Genomic DNA, 17,101 nt, shown 5'->3' with positions numbered 1-17,101 from the left:
CTGGGTTTTAAACACCAGAGGCTCAGCCTCAAAACTCACGTCTACATGTCACCACAGTAGGACAAACTGACAGACAAGTTTGTCTTGCTGTTGGAGACCGCTCGTATCACCCCCACCTGAGTCCCTGTGGCTGACTTTCTTCTGTCTGGCTTCCTGGCTTTTCGTTGGACTAGGGTTGCTTAAAACAAAAGAAATTTGTTCTCTCTCAGTTCTGGAGGCCAGAAATCCAGAATGAAGGTGTCAGCAGGGCCACGCCCCTTGCCGGCTGGAAGGGAAGATCTGCCTGGCCTCTTGCTGCCTCTGGTGGTTGTCAACGATCCTTGGCTGTTGCCTTGGTTTGTGACAGCCTGACTCAGACCCCTGCCTCCATCTTCAAGTTGTTGTCTTCCCTCTCTGTGTGTCTTCTTATAAGGACGCCAGTGATGGGATTTAGGGCCCATCTCCATCCAGCAGGACGTCATCTGAACCCCATGATACTGCGGAGATGCCATTTCCAAACAAGGGCACATTCTAGACACTGCAGGGATTCGAGGGGACACACTGGCATCCATAGTCATTGGCATGCAAAATGGACCCACTTTTCAGTTCTAATTAGACCAGCTACCAAAAACCTCCACGGGCAGTGACTCGCCGTGGTGACACACACACTCAGGTGCAGTCTTGGGACCAAAGCCCAGTTCCTGGTTCTCCAGCTCTTGTTCTTTCACCACACTGAGGGCTCGCCTTTTTTAAGGACAGCAGTGTCCACCCTTTCCTGGACACTTTGTCTTTGCAGCAGGGGACAAGCGCTGATATCTCTTCTGTGTTATCATACATGCATTCCTTTGCTTTCTTGGTCTTTCCAGAAGTGCTGCAACTAGAACTACAAGTCGTGCTCCAAAGACTGCATGCGGGAGGGCCTCGGCAGCGTTCCGAGAGTTCCTGTTGATGCGTGCTTGGTTAATGTTGAACCGTCAGCTCAGGAAGTGGAGGGAAATGACTCGAGCTCTCTGTCCAGCTCTCCGCCAGCCACTGGATCCCTCCGCACTGAGGGCCGAGTGGCCTTGCCACGTGCAGCCCCTTGTTCTTCTAGGCAGGGAAGCACTGCTCTCTGTTGTCGGCCTGGCCGTTCACATCCCTCACGGGCGTGTGTCTTCGCACAGCAGCTACCATGTGTGAAGGGTTTTGCCATGTGTGCCCCCTGTCAAATGAGGTGAAGTTACCCCATCTCTAGTGGCGTGTCTTTCGGAAGTCAGCAAGTCTGATGAGATACATGTTACTTCTGGTGCCTGGTGCTGTGTTTCTTTATTTTTATACTTTTGACACCTTTCCCTGAGGTATGATTTATGGCAGAAAGCATACTCATTTTAAGCATGTGTCTTTTAAAATTTTTTAGGGATTAGATATTTCACTAAGTCAAACAGTATCCATCCTCTGATAGATTGTGGTTCAATTTTCGTTAGAGTCCTGTGTTTGCCCAACTGCACAGCCTGTGTGTGATCGGCAGCTGGGGCCTTATGGGTGCAGCCCCCACAGTGGGGGGCAGGCGGCTGGCAAGGAAGAGCACCTGCTTTGGCGGCCGGCAGAGCAGAGCTGAGACCGCAGCTTCCCCTCATTTTAGTTGGGATGCCCTTTGGTTCAGCTCCTGACCTGTGTGCCTCAGCTCTTAGAAAGGTGAAGGAGAGGGTGGGTGGGAAGGTGTCCCACCAGCTGCGTGTTTTTGTAGCACTGTGGTTTTCCTCTTGGGCCCTCTTCACAGCATGTTGCAGTCATTTGTCAGGTGGGACCAGCAGGTTTTTTTTTCTTCTTTTTTTAAATCAAGGTAAACCCCCCAAAAAAACCCATTGCTATCAAGTCAGTTCTGACTCATAGCAGCCTTGTAGGACAGAGTAGAACCACCCCATAGGGTTTCCAGGGCTGTAATGTTTTCAGAAACAGCCTGCCTCATCTTTCTCCCATGGAACAGCTGGCGGGTTAACCTCTGGTTAGCAGCCAAGCTCTTTAACCACTGCACCACCAGGGCTCCTTGTGTTACCCCAACCAAAAACCAAACCCACTGTCATTGAGTTGATTCTGACCCATAGTGCCCCTAAAGGACAGAGTAGAACTGTCCCATAGGGTTTCCAAGGCTGTAATCTTTATAGAAGTGGACTGCCACATCCTTCTGCCATGGAGTGGCTGTTAGATTCAAACCACTGACCTCTTGGTTAGCAGCTGAGCACTAAACCACTGCACCACGAGAGCTCCTAAATCAGGTTAAACCAAAAACCAAACCTACAACCATTGAGTTAATTCTGACTCATAGCAATCCTATAGGACAAAGCAGAGCTGCCCCACAGGGTCTCCAAGGCTGGAAATCTTTATGGACACAGACGGCCACATCTCTCTCCTGCAGAGCAGATGGTGGGTTCAAACCTCTGACCTTTTAGTTACCAGCTGAATGCCCTCCCAGAGCTAAACACACCTGAATTCTGGCCCAGATAGCTCCCCAACCCTTAAAAAAAAAAAAAAAATTATCAGAGAAGTAATCATAGTAAAAGAGTTAAACACTACCAGAAACCAAACCTGTTGCCACTGAGTAGATTCTGACTTCATATTGTTATTTTGCCATCGAGTTGGCCTCGACTCATAGTGACCTCTCCTTGGGTTTCCGATGTGGTATCACTACAGAAGTAGATTGCCCAACCTTCCTTCTGAGGAGTGGCTAGCGGGTTTGAACCTTCTGGTTAGCAGTCAAGTACCTTAGGCACTATGCTACCAGAGCTCCTGACTTTATATTAGTGACCCCTATAGGACAGAGTAGAATGTTCCCATAGGGTTTCCGAGGTGTGATCTTTTCAAAGCCGACAGCCGCATCTTTCTCTCATGGAGTGGCTGGTGAGTTAAATTACCACCCTTGCTGTTAGCAGCCAAACACTTAACTGCTTTACCACCAGAGCTCCTTATTTTCTTACTAAACAGGTATGTAGAGGTGTAAAAAGTAAATTTTCCTCATTAAACACTCCCTAATCTTCCCTCTTCAGTTTTCAGAGTAACTCCTGTTAACAATTTCTTGAATATCTTCTTGAAAATTACTTAACAGTTACAGTTATTCATATGTGTATGTGTGTGACCAGTTGTCACACACACGCTATGTTCAACTTAGGTGGGTTTTTTTCCTTTTTTTGGCAGTATGCTGCTCTCTCTCTCTCTCTCTTTTTTTTTTTTTAACATTTAATGGCTCTTGGTGATATGGGAAGGTCTCAGAGCTTTCATCTTAATGAGTAATGTGATACTCTTTTGAGTGCTCTGTGATGTATGACCACTCTTAGCTTGAAAGGCATTTCACTTGTTTCTGTTTTTCCCAGTCTCGCGTTTATTACCAGGAGCCTTCCAGGAGTGTGGCTGGTGCACCTTGTGAGCTCCCCTGGTGAGCACTTGGAGGACCGAGGTGCACCTGACCCGCACCGTGGGAGCTTCAGTTACCTCGTATGCATGGGAAAACTGGGTCGTGACTAAGGAAGACCAAAGAAGAATTGATGCATTTGCGTTGTGGTGTTGGCAAAGAATGTTGCCACGAGTATGAACAAACCTGTCTTGGAAGAAGTACAGCCAGAACGGTCAGACTTGGTATTACATACTTTGGTGTTATTATCGGGAGGGACCAATCCCTGGAGAAGGTCATCATACTTGGTAAAGTGGAGGGTCGGCGACAAAGAGGAAGACCTTCGATGAGATGGATTGACATGGTCACTGCAGCAGTGGGCTCAGAGCGTCGTGAGGACGGTACGGGCCTGGGCAGTGTGTGGTTCTGTTCTGCAGCAGGTCGTTAAGAGTCAGAACCAACTCAGCAGCACCTGACGACAGCAGGCGCTTGGCTGTGATGCTCACGTGTAGTCCCGGAACTATCACAAGAACGTGGTTTCATTGTTGCTTAATGAAGTAGGTCCTCAGTGAATAGATATTTACAGTGGGGATTGCTGATTATTGCTTATCTGGTCTTGGCTCCACTCTGGAGGGAGTGTCTTCTCAGTGGTGTTCTTGCAGGGTTGTCTTGCCTGCGTCCTGAGCACCCACCAGACTTGATGCTAATGTGGCCCTGGCCCTGCCTGCCATTCATGTACAAACCAAACCCAGTTCATGTGGCCCTGGCCCTGCCTGCCCATTCATGTACAAACCAAACCCAGGTAATGTGGCCCTGGCCCTGCCTGCCGTTCATGTACAAACCAAACCCAGGTAAGGCCTCCAGGGATGCAGTTGCCTGCTGCCAGCGTGCATGTGTTTGCCTTGTTTGGGTGTTGGGTGTTTTTCCAGTTTACTTAATAAGAGAGTGGCCAGACTGACGCTTCCTGCTACATTTTTCCACTGTCTTGAGAGTTGGCTTCACCATCTGTGTGCAGAAGGTCTTGTCTTTTTATTATTCTCCCATGGCATGTTGCAAAACATGAAGTGTGAGCTGGTTTCCTGTGGCAGAAAGTTGACTTTGATTTGCTCCTTTTGAGGTTACTCTGAGTTTATCATAACAGGAGTGCTAAAAATATCTGGTCTAGTATGGAAACCACGTTCATTTACCAGTGTGAATAATAACATGCAGGTTTAGCCCAGAGCAGGAACAAATGGACTTCGTCTCAAGACAAGAATGGCTTCTCAGAGGATTCTTGGCAGTCTTACCTTTCTTAGTCCCTGTTCTGATGCATCCTGGAAAAGTACCTGGGCCGCTCTTGAGCCACAGAATGAAAGCAAAGAATAATCTTAGACCAGACATTTCTTGAGCACCTGCTGATCCCATGCCTGGGAACCATCAGCTCAGTCAGAACAAGTCTCCTTGCCAATGGAAAAGTCAAACGCACATAACCTTCCTTTCTTGTGAGGAGAGCTATAACAGAGGGTAATAGAGAATGCTGGGGTGTCCTGTTCTCTTCATTTTTAAATGTGTTTGAAATCTTTCATAATAATCCAAAATGAACTCTTAAGGGAGCTCAGAGGGCCACCTTTGGGGATCTGTGAAGTCTGAGTTGGATTTCAGAGCTGATAGGGCTTTGCCAGGTGGGAAACGAGGTGAGGGTGATTCAGGCCGAGACCAGTAGACCAGAGGCCAGAGGTGCAGAAGCTATGCCCAGGGGTCCAGAGCGCAGGAACCAGCCAGAGACGAGTTCTGGGGCCCTGCTCATCAGGCTGAAGGGTTTGCTTTTATTCTTGTAAGCCAGGAGTTTCCCAGCTGGTAGAATTTCAGAATCCCCCCAGGGAACATTTGGAAAATACAGAACCCTAGTTCCAGCTCAGATTTACTGACTCAGAAGAAGTAGGGATAGAGGGCTGGCACCTATCTGTATTTTTTTTAAAAGATCCCCCAGGTATCTGAAGAATCAAGTAGTTCGGGGAAAACTGCCTAGGAGAAAGGGACCTTATATCCTGGATCAAAGCCATAATTTACTCACATGTGGGGTTTTCTTTTTTTGTTTTTATTTTATTTTGTTGAGAATATACACAGTGGAACATATACACAATCGAGCTGTTTCTTCATGTAATTCCGTGACATTGATTCTATCCCTCGAGTGGTGCAACCATCCTCACCCTCCTTTCTGAGTTGTTCCTCCTGTTAACATAAACTCACTGCCCTCTAAGGTTCCTATCTGACCTTTCAAGTTGCTGCTGTCACATTGATCCCATATAGCTAGTTACTAAAAGAGCATCGTGCTCCAGACTGGTGCTTTTTACTAGTTTAGCTAAACTATCGGTCGGTTTTGAAAAGACTTCAAGGGACATTTTTGGTTTAAGATTTAAAGGTTATCTCAGGGCAGTAGTTTCAGGGCTTGTCCAGCCCCGCCCCCCAATACCTCCAGAAACTCTGGATTCCATGAGAATTTGAGATTCTGTTCTGCATTTCTTCTGTAGAATCTTTGATCAAAATGTTCATTAAGCTCATATATGAGTTTATTTTAAATGAATAAAATAACAACCTTAAGACAGGGAATAAAAAAGGAAGTAACCCAAGGGTTCTTGAGCACAGCAGTTTGACTATATTCCCTCAAACTAAAGACTAAAGAACCATAAACAAATACTGAATTCTATTTAGGTTTGTTTTTCACAGTGGTATATGAGTTAGTAATTCTGAAACTGTTTACTGTTTATTCTAGGATTGAGCAAATAGGTATATATGTTGTGGAAAGTAAGAGCTGGGTTTTCTTTTTTTTTTTTTAATTAGGATTTGGGTGAAGATTTACAGCGTAAATTCACTTTTCATACAGCAGTTCACATATACTTTGTCTCATGTCATTGACCAGAATTTACAATGCAGCAGCTCCCCTCCCACTTCCTCCCCATAGTTACCTCCTCCCAGTGTCCATCCCTTCATACTCTTCTGCACCCTGAGCTATCTCCCTGTGCATAAGCAGCCCTTCCTTCTCCCATGATTGTTCTCTCCAGGGCGTGTGTCTACTTGAGGTAAATGTTTAACTCACATGCCTGTACTTTGTTTGGCTGGAAACCACAGTTGTGGGTTCAATTCCAGACCTGAAGGGCAGCTAGGGGCCATAGTCTCAGTGGTTACACCAGGCTCCATTGGACCAGCAAACCTGGTCCCCACCTTCTTTTTTTTTTTTTTTTGCCTCCAAATGATTTTGAGTTTTGTACCACATTGTTCTCCCTCTTTATGCAGGATCTCCTACATCCCTTCCAAGTGGATGGCAGTGGTAGCTGGGCACCATCTAGTTCTTCTGGTCTCATAGTTGTATAGGTTGCAGATCGGATGGTGTACCAGTCGCTAGGACTGTTTCCATTAATTTTGGTTTTCTTCTTTCTTCTTGACGAGGAGAGACCCATTGTTGCATCTAGATGGCAGCTTCCTAGCTTTTAAGGTCCCAGTCGCTACTCGCCAAAGTAGTAGGTGGAACAATGTTTTGTATAGTATGTTATGCCAATTGAGTTTGATGTCCCCTGCGACTATGGTCCCAAGCCCGCAGGATCAACTACTCGGTCCCTCTGGGTAGCTGGCTGTGACCAAGTAATGACCATAACCTTGCCCCTTGTCAAGAGCTGGGTTTTCTTATTATCAGAAAATACACTCCATATGAAGCTCTGGTAACATAGTGCCTAAGGCATTTGACTGCTAACCAGAAGGCTGGCGGTTCAAACCCACCAGCCACTCCTTGGAAGGAAGGTTGGGCAATCTACTTCTGTAGTGATACCACCTTGGAAACCCAGGGAGGGGTCGCTGTGAGTTGGGTCTGACTCGATGGCACATAACAACAACAAAAACAGACTCCATGTGAATATGGAAAGGAGTGTGGCACAGTGGTGAAGTGCTCGCCTATTAACCAAAAGGTTGGTGGTTTGAGTCCACCAGCCAATCTATGGGAGAAAAGACCTGGTGTTGTGCTCCTGGAAAGACTTAGAGCCTAGGAAGCCCTGTGGGGGCTGCTGCCATGTACTGTAGGGGTGTGATGAGTGGCATTCGGCGCAGCAGCACACAACAACATAAATATGGAAGGGGAGGGGCTAGAAGGGGCCCTGTGTTACTGAATTGCAGTTGGCATTGTCAGGCCAGCCTTGTTGGTTTTTTGTATAAGCTATAGAAATAGATGTGTGTATTCAGATTTATATACGTATACATTTCCTAGCTCTGTTTGTTGAGGGGGCTTAAAAACAGATACCCCAGTAGCAGTGAATGTACCTGATGCTCAAATCTTGATTGCTCATCCCATCTTCCACTCCGAGGAACCAGGGCTTCTCAGACAAATGGCTGATTCCAGGGCTGGGTTAGGAAAATTACAGATGAGCTTGTACATCTTGCTGTGCCAGAAAATAGGAAGTCTGAGAGTGATGGGGCTTGTCAAAAGACCCAAGGAAGCAGCTTGAAAGCTCCTACTGCTTACATCTGAGACAGGTTGAGGGTCGAAATAAACAGTGAACGTAATAGATTAGAAACTGTAGACTATGAGAACTCAGGAGTCCAGACTGATAAGTAAGTGAATGAGTAAATGAGGCAAGGCTGCGTTCTTTACAATAGAATAACAATAAATGTGGATGAATGATGGAGTGTTTTTTTTTTTAATCACTATTTAAGTATCACCATATTATTAAAAATTGCTTCAGGCAGAAATCCTCAATGGATGCTAAAACCGTTGCAGCAGAGTTTGCTGAGAACCAGAAGAGTTAAGTGGTTCCAAGGTTCCTCTCCACAAGATGCTTCTTAATTAATTACAGAGAGAAGTGCTGGAGGACCTCAGCTGGTAGCACCGAACCAAGAGATCAAAGTGAGCACCCTAGTAAAGGGCCAAGCAGACATGGGCAGAGACAGCCTCACTTCCTGCCCATAGTGCTGGCCCTGCACTAGCTATGGAGAACGGCAGACAGACACAAAGTGAGGAACATTCTCAGTGTGTCACAGAAAGGAGTCCTGGTGGTGCAGTGTTTAAAACACTTAGCTACTAACCTAAAGCTTTCAAATATTTTTTTTTTTTAAGTTCATTATACATAAAAATAAGAGGGGAGATAAAAACAAACATCATAGAATGTGAATATTTGGGGAATTTAGGTGAAGCTAGGTGGGAATTTTGTATGTAATTTTTGTGTGTGTGTGATTTGGGTGAAAGTTTACAAAGCAAATTCATTTTCCATTCAATAGTTCATACATATTTTGTTTCGTGACATTGATTGCAATCCCCACAATGTAACGACTGTTGTCCCACTTCCTCCCTGTGGTTACCTTTTCCCTGTGTCCTTCTTTCCTATGCATTCATTCTCTGAGTTGTCTCCCTGTGCATATGCTACCCTTCTGCTCTGCCATGGTTGCTTGTTCTCAGGAGTATACCTACCTGGTATAATTGTTCACCTTGTAGACCTGACTGTTATTTAGCTGGAAGCTGCAGGAGTGAGTTCAGTTCCAGGCCTGAAAGGTGTGACTAGGGGCCATGGTCTCAGGGGTTTCACAGGTCTGTAAGACCAGTAAGCCTGGTCTTTTTTATGATTGTGAGTTTTGTTCCACATTTTCTCCCACTCTCTATAGGATACCCTGTTTTGATCCCTTTGGTTGACAGTGGTATCTGGGCACCATCTAGTTCTTCTGGTCTCAGGGTCATGTAGGATGAGGTTTTTCATGATTTACTCTAAAAAAAAAACTCACTCTCGTTGAGTTGGATCCAACTCATGGCGACCCCTCCTTGGGTTTCCAAGGCAGTGTCTCTACTGAAGTAGGTTGCCCAGTCTTCCTTCCGAGGAGTGGCTGGTGGATTTGAACTGCCAGCCTTCTGGTCAGAAGTCAAGTGCCTTAAACATTATGATACCAGAGTTTTCATGTGACTTTGAGTCTCTTCATTCTTAGCTACATGAGGAGAGACCAGCTGCTGCATATTACATGGCCACTTGCAAGCTTTTAAAACCCTAATCATTACTCACCAACATAAGATGTAGAACAATGTTCTGTGTGTTATGTTATAGCAGTCGAGCTTGATATCCCCTGCAACCATGGTCTGAACCCACAGGCCCATCAGTTCACTCCCTAAAGGTGTTTGAAGGATTCTGTGGACAAAATATTGAATGATGCAGGAAGCATCAAAAGAAGATGGAAGGAATATACAGAATCACTATACTAAAAAGAATTGGTCAGTGTTCAACTATTTCAGGAGGTAGCATATGACCAAGAACTGTTAGGACTGAAGGAAGAATTCCATACTGCACTGAAGGAATTGGTGGAAAACACGGCTCCAGGAATTGACGGAAGATCCATTGGGATGTTTCAACAAATGGATGCTGCACTGGAGGCACTCACTTGTTAATGCCAAGAAATTTGGAAGACAACTACTTGGCCAACTAACTAGAAGAGATTGACATTTGTGCCCATCCCAAGGAAAGGTGATCCAACAGAATGTGGAAATTATCAAACAATATTAATATCACACGCAAGTAAAATTTTGCTGAAAATAATTTTAAAATGGTTGTGGTAGGAAACTTTGAGAAATGTAAGGTGGCTTCAGAAAAGGACATGGAACCAGGGATGTTGTTGCTGATGTCAGATGGATCTTGGCTGAAAGCAAAGAATACCACAAAGGTTTTTACCTGTGTTTTATTGATTATGCAGGCAGTCATTCAGCTGTGTGGACCATAACAAATTATGGGTAATATTGTGAAGAATAAGAATACTAGAATAACTAATTGTCCTCATGAGGAACCTGTACATAGACCAAGAGACTGTTGTTCAAATAGAACGGGGATACTGCATGGTATAAAATCAGGAAGAGTGTGCATTAGGGTTATGTTCTTTCACCATACTTACTCAATTTGCATGTGACCAAATAATCCAATAAACTAGACCGAGTGAAGAAGAATGAAGAATTAGGATTGGTGAAAGAATCATTAACAACCTACACTATGCAGATGACACACCTTGCTTGCTGAAAGTGAAGGTGACTTGAAGCACTTTCTGATGATAGTCAAAGACTACAGTCTTCAGTATGGATTACACCTCAACATAAAGACAAAAGCCCTTACAACTGGACCAGTAAGCAATATCACGATTTAAAAAAATGAAAACAAACACTGCCATTGAACTGAATCTGACTCATAGCAGCCTCCATTGTATCTCCAAGACAGTAAATCTTTACAGAAGTAGATTGCCCTGTCTAGTAGATTGCCCTGTCTTCCTTCTGTAGAGTGGCTGGTGGATTTGAACCTCCAACCTTAAGGTTAGCAGTCATGTCTTAGGCCCTGTGCCACCAGAGCTCCTTAACATCATGTTAAGTGGAGAAAAGATTGAAATTGTCAGGGATTTCATTTTACTTGGATCCATAGTCAAAACCCGTGGAAGCAGCAGTCAAGAAATCAAATGTCGTATTGCACTGGGCAAATCTGCTGCAAAAGATCTAGATAAAGTTTTAAGGAGCAAGTATGTAGTTTTGAGACTAAGGTGTGCCTAACCAAACCCATGGTGTTTTCAGTTGCCTCATAAGCATGTGAAAACTGGACAGTGTATAAGAATACTGAAGAAGAGTTGATGCCTTTGAATTGTGGTGTTGGTGAAGAATACAGGAAGTACCATGAACTGCCAGAAGAACTATAACAAATCTGTCCTAGAAGAAGTGCAGCCAGAATGCTCCTTGGAAGTGAGAATGGCCAGAGTTCATTGCACCTTTTTTGGTCATGTTGTCAGAAGGGACTGTTCCCTGGAGAAGAATATCATGCTTGTTAAAGAACAGGGTCAGTGACAAAGGGGAAGACCCTTGGTGAGATGGATTGACACAGTGGCTGCAACAATGGTCCCGAGGTTGTTGCAGGACGAGGCCGTGCTTTGTTCTGTGGTATATAGGGTCCCTGAGTCAGAGCTGATTTGATGGCCCCTAACAACAGCAAAGACAGTGGCTAATGATGGCGAGAATTGTTTGTTGGCCTCCTGAATTTCTTCTTTGGTGAAGTGTCTGTTCATGTCTTCTGTCCACTTTTTAAGTGAATTGTTTGTCTTTTTGATGTTAAGGAGTTGGACTCCTAAATAAAATTTTACAGAGGTAAGTCCTTTGTCAGATAAATCGTTGCCAAATAATTTTTCTAATCTGTAGATTCTCTTTTTACTCTGTTGAAGAAGTCTTTTGATGTGCCTAAGAACTTATTTTTTGGAAGGGCCCAGTCATCTAGTTATCTTGTGCTGTTTGTGTATTTGTAGTTAGGTTTGATAATCTATTTAAGTCTTTGATCCTTCTTTAGTTAGCTTTTGTGTATGGTGTGAGGTATGTATCTTGTTTTATTTTTCTGCAAATTGATAATCCAGTTTTGCCATCACCATTTGCTAAAGAGACTGTCTCTTCCCCATTTAATGGATTTAAGCCCTTTGTCAAAGATCAGCTATCCATAGGTGGACAGATCTATTTCTGGGTTCTCCACCGGTCTTTGTGTCTCTCATTGTACCAGTACCAGGCTGTTTTGACTACCGTGGCTGTATAGTAGGTTTTGAGGATTGGGGAGTATGAGACCTGCTGCTACTCTGTTCCTCAGTAGTGCTTTGCTTATCCGAGGTCTCTTTCCTTTCCTTATAAAAGTAGTTGATAGGCTTTCCCATGTCCTTAAAGAATGCTCATGGAATCTGGATCAGGATTGCATTGAATCTATAGATTGCTTTGGGTAGTGACATTTTCACTATGTTCAGTCTGCTTATCCATGAGTATGATGTGTTCTTCCCTTTATGTAGGTCTCTTTTGCTGTCTTGTAATAGTGTTTTGTAGTTTTCTTTGTATAGGTCTCTTTGTGTTCCTGGTAAGATTTATTCCCACGTATTTTCTTGGGAAGGAAAGTAGCTGTCATGAATGGCATTGCTTTCCTTTTCAGAGTCCCCTTTGCTGCCATAGAGGAATCCAGCTGATTTCTGTATGTTTATCTTTCACCCTTCAGTTTGCTGGATCTTTCAATGAGTTCCAGTAGTTTTCTTGCTTAGTCTCTGGGGTTTTCTGTGTACAGGATCATATCATCAGCAAATAGGGATAGTTTGACTTCTTACGTACCAATTTAGATGCCTTTGATTTCCCTTTTTGCCTTATTATCCTGGCTAGGCGTTCTAGTACAATGTTGAATAGAAGTGATGATAGCAGCATCCTGGTTTGTGTGCAGCTTTTGTGAGTTTTCCTTCTAGAAGTCTATAATTATTTCAAAATTAAAATAGGAAAAAATGAAAAGAAAAAAAAAAACACCTCATTACCTCAAAAAAATCCAGATATTGGACGAAGGGATAATCTCTACAAGGGGCTAAGATCCATGGGCGGCCCGTAGGACAAGCTCCTTCAACATTGTGCCGTTGCCTTTTCAGATCAGAGATCAGAGCTTCTCAGTCTAGGATCGTTGGGTGTTGTTGAGGAGATCTGACTCATGGCCACCCCAAGTGACAGGGAAGAACTGCCCCAAAGGGTGTTGCTGGTTATAATTACGGGAACGGCTCACCAGGTCTTCGCTCTCTGGGTTCAAACTACCAGCAGGGTGGGTTCAAACTACCAGCCTTTCACCATTGGTCCCCCAGGGCTCCTTTTCCCCAGATTTGCAGAGGTGCCTGGAACCCCACTCCTGTGGGAGAACCGAGTGCACCTCATGAGTGATGGGTCAGGAGGAGATGCTGAGACCACCCCACTGCCAAATCCGGGCCCTTCTGAGGAAGGCCGCCTGGGCTCCAGTGTGGGCACTCACTCTGCGGAAAAAACTCTCCTCTTTGGAATGCTGGTGTGAAGCAGACGGTAGGGGGCATGTTTGTGTGTAAGTAATGGACCGTGCCAACTGCAGACAAACTTCAGCTTTTGTCTAGAGCTCTGAGAATGCAGATGGTGGCTGGGAGGCTACATGGGGACACACACATGGGATGGCTTCCCACCATACCCCTTAGGAAGCTTGGTGGCCTTGGCTGAGATCCTTCATTCTGCTCAGCCTCACTGTTAATGGAAGGTCAGGGTTAAAGGGAAGGCCCTCTCACTGCTTGGCTGAGTGCAGGTGTGCCCTCAGAGTCGGAACGAGAGCCCGTTGAAAGTTGTGTTCTGAGTTGAGCTGTTAAGTTTCTGTTCTGTCCATTCCTAGAACTGGGCTGGCAACTCCTTTCACTTTGAGCCTGAGACAGACACTCTGTGTGGCTCTCTAGGGATGCGAGCCAAGGGCTTCATTCTGGACTCTTTCTCTTCTCCCTCCTGCCCGCTGTCAGTTACACACACTGGAGAGTTCTCTCATAGGGCTGCCTCCCAACTTCAGCCTTCCTCAGGGGCTTAACCTCTGTACCAGCCTCCAAGATCTGCTTCCAGTCCCCTCCTCCTAGTCTCTGATCCTCACTGGTCATCAGGCTGGAGCTATCTAAAAACCAAAGCCCAACATGCTTAAAACTCATCCACAATTCTCTTCCGCCTTAAGGATGCAACTCAGACCTTCTGGGTTGACATCTCAGACCTGGCTCTGCAAAACTCTCTCTCCTTTCCAAGTGCCTTCTGCACTCCTTGAACCCTGCAAAAAAAAAAAAAACATTGCTGTCAAGTTATTTCTGACTCATAGTGACCCTATAGGACAGAGTAGAACTGCCTCATAGAGTTTCCAAGGCTGTTATCTTTATGGAAGCAGGCTGCCACATCATTCTGTGGAGTTCCTGGTGGGTCTGAACTGCTGACCTTTGAGTTAGTGGCTGTTCTGGTTACCTAGTGCTGCTCTGACAAGAATATACCACAAATGGGATGGCTTAAACTAACAGGAGTTTATTCTTTTACAGTTCGGGAGGTAGAAGTGTCCAAGTTCAAAGTGCCAGGCTCTAGGGGCTGGCTGAGAGCCCCTCAACCTTGGGCTTTAGCTTTGCCTCTTGCTCCCACCCCACTGAAGATAGAGACATCTCTTCACTCAGGCAGCTACTAGCTGCTGAGGCTAACAGGCCCAAGGTGGACAAAATGACACGGTCCCAATGTTACCAAACCACACGTCAGGCCATTAACTTAAGTCCATTGTAAATCCCAAGGTAAGCAGAGCATGGTAGGCTGCTGAACAACGACACAGTTACATGCAGGGTTCATGTGTGCCATAAAGTAGAGACCATTTCCAAAGCTGCTGCTTATATAATACAGGAAGCAGACCACACTAAAGCAGCTACTCAGCTGCCTGTGGTGGGTCCCACGATGGAGATGATTGCCAGTCTCATCACAGGGAACAACTACCACCAGCTTCCCAGGCACTCAACCAGGCCCAGCCAAGTTGACACACAAACATAACCACCACAGCAGCTAAGTGATTAACCACTGTGCCACTAGGACTCCGCCTAAACCCTACTACTCATGTCTTCCGTGAGCTATTTGCTGTCCTCCAGACACCTGTCACCCCATGGTGTCACCCTCGTTTCTACATATGTTCCTTTACCCTGGGGTGTCTTGCTTTAGCTCTCCCCCTTATCTTCTCAGCTCAGCTTCGACGTTACCTCCAGAAAACTAACTGTCCACATCACAGTTCGTTTCCTTCCTCTGTAATCCCGTAACACTCTGGACCGCAGAGCTAAGTTAAGGGCAGAGCCCATAGCCCTCTCTCCTGATTCTCTAGCACAGCCTGATGCAGAGCAGGGGCTTGGTCAGTGTGGATTGGTTGATTCCTCAGACCACCTGTCCCAGGTTTGGAGAATCTGGCCCATTCTTCACCTGTGGCCTCATTGATGTGTTTTAGGTACCTGTGAAGCCAGCTAGATGGGTGCTGATTTGCACGGTTGACCTTTTCCCTACTGCTGCGAGACAGTGGAAGCCCCAGACTTGGCTTCAGGACTGTGCCCAAGCCATACAAAGGATCTGCCCATGCTTCTTGCTCCTGGACAGTAGTTGTCCAGGGGGTAAGAAACCATTAATAACTAGCAGCTCATATCTGCTAGGTATTGGTGAGGTCAGGCCTTCCATGGGGTATGAGTGGTCTCGCTCAGGCAGCCCATTGTTCTTGGTTCATAATCTAACCAGACAGAGTCAAAGGTCACATCTACTTTCTCCTGCCAATAGAATCTTCCAAGTTACCCAAGCTCAAAATCCTGAAATCTCCAAATTTGGATTCAGAAGACTGTTCAGATCCCACATCTGCCAGATAAACCCTGACTCCCTGGCCTCGAGCAAGTCCCTTCACTTCTAGTGGCCTCTGCTTTGTCACATCAAAATGAGGAGAGGGCAGCCACCTTCCTCCTCCACTGGTCATTTGCAGGGAGCCTTAGAGATGGCTGTGTTTTTCCTTTTTCAATTGATGTAAGATGTCCTGTTAGAAAAACATTAAGATACATCGGGAAAGGCCATTTCTATGTAACCTTCTAGAACTTTTAAGATCATCACCTCACCCTCCTTCTTCTCTGCTTGGATTCTTGCTGTGGTCCTGCACTGATGAATACTTGGGTGGTTTTCATTTTTTTACTCTTAACAGACAGACTTCGAGAACTTTGCTATCTTCGATTCTACCAGCCTTAAGCCCAGCTCGCCACACCTCTGGCTTCCCTGTCTCCTGATGTTTAAATGGCTTTGTCTCTAGACCCTCCCTTGACTTGGTGGTCATTTATCGTCTTATTTTTAACACCTGTAACCATTGCAGACCAGGCCAGAGGCAGCCCTGGCCACTTGGACATGGAGTGGCCTGGGGTGTTTGGTGTCCAGCAGTGACAAACACTGCTGAGGACATGACAGCCCAGGGAAATGAGTCCCGATAAGACGCTGCAGCTGAGGACATGTTGGTTTGCTGCTGTCACGACCACAAATGTTTAAAAATAATCTGTAGGGAGAAAAAAAGCACTGGGTTTTGTGTGTGCGTGTGTGTGTTTGGTGCCACTGCCTTATTAGTGGTGGAGAAGACAGAGACCGCAGTCATTCAGCCTTGTGGAGGAGAGGCGAGGGCAAGGGCAGAAGGGTCCAGGGCCAAACTCACACAGACCTGTGTGCTTCCATCCGCCGGCACTTGGAGCCCAGGGAGGGAGCAGAGTCTGCCAGGTGTCCGCTCCTCCTTCACCTGAAAAGCCGGCCCTGCCCTAGGCCTGGTGCCCAGCATTGTGTGTTAACAACTGGTGCGTCACACAGTGAAATCCTACGCAACCCTGAAGAATAACCTAGAATCTGCAAAACACCGCATAACGTGGATGAACTTGGAGGACATTATGCTGAGTGAAATAAGTCAATCACAGAAGGACAAATATTGTATTAGTCCATTATTGTAAAAGTCAAGGAAAGTTTTATCTATGGAAGGAAATTTTCTTTGTTGGTTCCCAGGGGTAGGAGGGGAGGAGAGGGAACACTGCTAGATAGATAGAGTTAAGTACTGATTGGGGTGAAGAGAAGGGCAGTGTACCAAATGTGAGTGATCAACATGGTGGCATTGAGGAAGAAGAAGACATAGAGAGGTACACGGAAGGTACACACAACAAAGATGAAGCCTTTTGCACATACAGTACTGTGTCGTCAGTGAAGGCAAACACGGGTATACGGGTGGATAGATGGGTGGACAGGCTGAACTATTAGGTGTGTCTGCAAAGCGGGGAGTATACCCAAGACCATGTGTAGGGTTGGCAGACAGTGGTGCTGTAAGTGTATTTGTAGGATCTGAATTCCCAGGTGTGTAGTAGAGCTGACAAGGGACAAGGTTGTAGTCACTTCTTGGTCACAGCCAGCTACCCAGAGGGTCTAAGTAGTTGAACATGTGGGTTCGG

General features: G+C 45.7%; 1 protein-coding gene across 1 annotated transcript in view; it reads left to right on the top strand.

The window, feature by feature from the left end:
• The window catches only part of SAE1 (SUMO1 activating enzyme subunit 1), an 86,134-nt gene that overhangs the window by 43,635 nt on the left and 25,398 nt on the right, over positions 1–17,101 (top strand). The gene's annotated exons all lie outside the window — the stretch shown is intronic.

This window comes from Orycteropus afer, unplaced genomic scaffold (assembly GCF_000298275.1).
Source record: "Orycteropus afer afer isolate SDZICR_OR568_19922 unplaced genomic scaffold, OryAfe1.0 scaffold00099, whole genome shotgun sequence".
In the NCBI taxonomy this organism is placed as follows: domain Eukaryota; kingdom Metazoa; phylum Chordata; class Mammalia; order Tubulidentata; family Orycteropodidae; genus Orycteropus; species Orycteropus afer.
Note: the sequence above shows the minus strand (reverse complement) of the source record. Positions and strands in the feature narration are given on the sequence as shown.